Genomic DNA, 5578 nt, shown 5'->3' with positions numbered 1-5578 from the left:
TAGGATAATATTTTTGGTATTTTTATGATAAAGATGCAAAGTAAAATAAAAGAAAAATAAAAACAGCGCCAGAAATAGCTTGTTGACGGGAGATTAATATGATGGAAATAGACCCGGGGGCCATAGGTTTCACTAGTGGCTTCTCTCAAGAGCATAAGTATTTTACGGTGGGTGAACAAATTACTGTTGAGCAATTGACAGAATTGAGCATAGTTATGAGAATATCTAGGTATGATCATGTATATAGGCATCACGTCCGAGACAAGTAGACCGACTCCTGCCTGCATCTACTACTACTACTCCACACATCGACCGCTATCCAGCATGCATCTAGAGTATTAAGTTCATAAGAACAGAGTAACGCCTTAAGCAAGATGACATGATGTAGAAGGATAAACTCATGCAATATGATATAAACCCCATCTTGTTATCCTCGATGGCAACAATACTAGACGTGCCTTGCTGCCCCTACTGTCACTGGGAAAGGACACCGCAAGATTGAACCCAAAGCTAAGCACTTCTCCCATTGCAAGAAAGATCAATCTAGTAGGCCAAACCAAACTGATATTTCGAAGAGACTTGCAAAGATAACCAATCATACATAAAAGAATTCAGAAGATTCAAATATTTTTCATAAACCCACAATTCATCGGTCTCAACAAACACACCGCAAAAGAAGATTACATTGAATAGATCTCCACAAGAGAGGGGAGAACATAGTATTGAGATCCAAAAAGAGAGAAGAAGCCATCTAGCTAATAATTATGGACCCGAAGGTCTGAGGTAAACTACTCACACTTCATCGGAGAGGCTATGGTGTTGATGTAGAAGCCCTCCGTGATCGATGCCCCCTTCGGCGGAGCTCCGGAACAGGTCCCAAGATGGGATCTCACGGGTATAGAAGGTTGCGGCGGTGGAATTAGGTTTTTGGCTCCGTATCAGGTAGTTTGGGGGTACGTAGGTATATATAGGAGGAAGGAGTACGTCGGTGGAGCAACGTGGGGCCCATGAGGGTGGAGGGCGCGCCCAGGGGGGTAGGCGCGCCCCCTACCTCATGGCTTCCTGGTAGCTTTCTTGACGTAGGGTCCAAGTCCTCTGGATCACGTTCGTTCCGAAAATCACGTTCCCGAAGGTTTCATTCCGTTTGGACTCCGTTTGATATTCTTTTTCTGCGAAACTCTGAAATAGGCGAAAAACAGCAATTCTGGGCTGGGCCTCCGGTTAATAGGTTAGTCCCAAAAAATAATATAAAAGTGTATAATAAAGCCCAATAATGTCCAAAACAGAAGATAATATAGCATGGAGCAATCAAAAATTATAGATACGTTGGAGACGTATCAAGCATCCCCAAGCTTAATTCCTGCTCGTCCTCGAGTAGGTAAATGATAAAAACAGAATTTTTGATGTGGAATGCTACTTGGCATAATTTCAATGTAATTCTTCTTAATTGTGGTATGAATATTCAGATCCGAAAGATTCAAGATAAAAGTTCATATTGACATAAAAATAATAATACTTCAAGCATACTAACTAAGCAATTATGTCCTCTCAAAATAACATGGCCAAAGAAAGTTCATCCCTACAAAATCATATAGTTTAGTCATGCTCCATTTTTGTCACACAAGAATGCTCTCATCATGCACAACCCCGATGACAAGCCAAGCAATTGTTTCATACTTTAGTAATCTCAAACTTTTTCAACCTTCACGCAATACATGAGCGTGAGCCATGGACATAGCACTATGGGTGGAATAGAATATGATGATGGGGGTTATGTGGAGAAGACAAAAAAGGAGAAGGTCTCACATCAACGAGGCTAATCAATGAGCTATGGAGATGCCCATTGATTGATGTTAATGCAAGGAGTAGAGATTGCCATGCAACAGATGCACTAGAGCTATAAATATATGAAAGCTCAACAAAAGAAACTAAGTGGGTGTGCATCCAACTTGCTTGCTCACGAAGACCTAGGGCACTTGAGGAGGCCCATTGTTGGAATATACAAGCCAAGTTCTATAATGAAAAATTCCCACTAGTATATGAAAGTGACAAAACAAGAGACTCTCTATTATGAAGATCATGGTGCTACTTTGAAGCACAAGTGTGGTAAAAGGATAGTAACATTGTCCCTTCTCTCTTTTTCTCTCATTTTTTTGGGCCTTCTCTTTTTTATGGCCTTTCTCTCTCTTTTTTATTATTCCTCACTTGGGACAATGCTCTAGAAAATGATGATCATCACACTTCTATTTATTTACAACTCAATGATTACAACTCGATACTAGAACAAAGTATGACTCTATATGAATTCCTCCGGTGGTGTACCGGGATATGCAATGAACCAAGAGTTACATGTATGAAAGAATTATGAATGGTGGCTTTGCCACAAATACTATGTCAACTACATGATCATGCAAAGCAATATGACAATGATGAATGTGTCATGGTAAACGGAATGGTGGAAAGTTGCATGGCAATATATCCCGGAATGGCTATGGAAATGCCATAATAGGTAGGTATGGTGGCTGTTTTGAGGAAGATATAAGGAGGTTTATGTGTGAAAGAGTGTATCATATCACGGGGTTTGGATGCACCGGCGAAGTTCGCACCAACTCTCAATGTGAGAAAGGGCAATGCACGGTACCGAAGAGGCTAGCAATGGTGGAAAGGTGAGAGTGCGTATAATCCATGGACTCAACATTAGTCATAAAGAACTCACATACTTATTGCAAAAATCTACAAGTCATCAAAAACCAAGCACTACGCGCATGCTCCTAGGGGGATAGATTGGTAGGAAAAGACCATCGCTCGTCCCCGAACACCACTCATAAGGAGGACAATCAAAGAACACCTCATGTTTCAAATTTGTTACATAACGTTTACCATACGTGCATGCTATGGGACTTGCAAACTTCAACACAAGTATTTCTCAAATTCACAACTACTCAACTAGCACAACTTTAATATCACTACCTCCATGTCTCAAAACAATCATCAAGCATCAAACTTCTCTTAGTATTCAAAACACTCATAAGAAAGTTTTTACTATTCTTGAATACCTAGCATATTAGGATTTTTAAGCAAATTACCATGCTATTTAAGACTCTCAAAATAATCTAAGTGAAGCATGAGAGAATAATAGTTTCTATAAAATAAATCCACCACCGTGCTCTAAAAGATATAAGTGAAGTACTACAGCAAAAACTATATAACTCAAAAGATATAAGTGAAGCACATAGAGTATTCTAATAATTTCCGAATCATGTGTGTCTCTCTCAAAAGGTGTGTACAGCAAAGATGATTGTGGTAAACTAAAAATAAAAGACTCAAATCATACAAGACGCTCCAAGCAAAACACATATCATGTGGTGAATAAAAATATAGCTCCAAGTAAAGTTACCGATGGAAGTAGACGAAAGAGGGGATGCCTTCCGGGGCATCCCCATGCTTTAGCTTTTAGGTGTCCTTAGATTATCTTGGGGGTGCCATGGGCATCCCCAAGCTTAGGCTCTTTCCACTCCTTGTTCCATAATCCATCAAATCTTTCACCCAAAACTTGAAAACTTCACAACACAAAATTCAGCAGAAAATCTCGTGAGCTCCGTTAGCAAAAGAAAACAAAAGACCACTTCAAGGTACTGTAATAAACTCATTATTTATTTATATTGGTGTTAAACCTACTGTATTCCAACTTCTATATGGTTTATAAACTATTTTACTAGCCATAGATTAATCAAAATAAGCAAACAACACACGAAAAACAGAATCTGTCAAAAACAGAACAGTCTGTTGTAATCTGTAACTAACGCAAACTTCTGGAACTCCAAAACATCTGCCAAAATAGGAAGACCTATATAATTTGTTTACTGATCAGCAGAAATTGGAATCAATATTTTATCACGTTCTGGTGATTTTTAACAATTATTTTCGTGAACAGAAAGTTTCTGGAATTTTCTGCAAGATCAAATAACTATCATCCAAGAAAATCCTATAGGTTTAACTTGGCACAAACACTAATTAAAACATAAAAACACATCTAACCAGAGGCTAGAACAAATATTTTTTTCCTAAACAGAAGCAAAAGTCAAAAAACTAAAAATAAAATTGGGTTGCCTCCCAACAAGCGCTATCGTTTAATGCCCCTAGCTAGGCATAATAGCAAGGATAGATCTAGGTATTGCCATCTTTGGCTTTCAACTTTTTAGCGGAAAAAGCTCGGATCCGGGAGGTTCTTTACGTTTCCCTTCATATTCTGAAATTTTTAGATCTAAAGAATCCAACCGCTTATTGCAAAGAGTAATCAACATATTCATGCGGTGAATATTTCCGCTAACATTCTTAAGAGGTTCATGAGACTTCTGTAAAATCTTAGTTACTTCGCAATTTTTTTCAAAAACGTGAGTCTCTTCCTGGGTATGATGAGGCCCCTTTTGTTGAGGTAGTGTTCCCACTATACCTTCTATAACTTCATGCGCAATATGGGGATCAATTTCAATAAAATTGCCTTTGGCAACGCAATCCAAGAGTTGTCTATGAGACATATTTAATCCAACATAAAAATTGCGAAGCAAAATTCTCAGGTTCACTTCAAAGGTACAATTACGGTAAGACTCCATTATTCTCACCCAGGCATCTTTTAAGTTTTCTCCTTGTCTTTGTTTGAAGTGAAAGACTTCAAACTCAGGGGACAAAGGAGTTGATAAGGGACTAGCCATAACGACAAGCAAACGGAAAAGAGAGAGCGAATAAAACAGCAAGGGTGAAGTGGGGGAGAGGAAAACGAGAGGCAAATGGCAAATAATGTAATGCGGGAGATAAGGGTTTGTGATGGGTACTTGGTATGTTGACTTTTGCGTCGACCTCCCCGGCAACGGCTGTGACGCCCCCGACTCGACCGTACACTAATCATACACGCAAACGTGTACGATCCAGATCAGGGACTCACGGGAAGATATCACAACACAACTCTAGACACAAATGAAAGTCATACAAGCTCCATATTACAAGCCAGGGGCCTCGAGGGCTCGAATACATAGCTCGATACATAAGCGAGTCAGCGGAAGCAACAATATCTGAGTACAGACATAAGTTAAACAAGTTTTGCCTTAAGAAGGCTAGCACAAACATCAACCATCGAAGAGGCAAGGCCTCCTGCCTGGGACCTCCTAACTACCACTAGTACAAAACAAGGCTTTCGTCACAGGGCAATATTCACATTAGTCCCGGTTCAGTCACGAACCAGGACTAATGTGAGCATTGGTCCTGGTTCGTGCGGCTAAGGCATTAGTCCCGGTTGGTGCCACGAACCGGGACTAAAGGGTGCGATGCCCATTAGTACCGGTTGGTGGCACCAACCGGGACTAAAGGTTAGTCCTTTAGTCCCGGTTGGTGCCACCAACCGGTACTAATGGGCTTTGAGGCATTAGTACCGGTTCATGGCACGAACCGGTACTAAAGGGCCCATCAAACTCTACCACCACCCCCCCCCCCCCCCGTGGACCGCCTTTTCAGTTTTAGAAAAAATAAAAGAAAATGATGGAAATGTCAAAAAAATAAAATAAAATAAGTTTCCCATGTGATA

The sequence above is a fragment of the Triticum aestivum genome, chromosome 7D, assembly GCF_018294505.1.
Source record: "Triticum aestivum cultivar Chinese Spring chromosome 7D, IWGSC CS RefSeq v2.1, whole genome shotgun sequence".
NCBI classification, from domain to species: Eukaryota; Viridiplantae; Streptophyta; class Magnoliopsida; order Poales; family Poaceae; genus Triticum; species Triticum aestivum.
Note: the sequence above shows the minus strand (reverse complement) of the source record.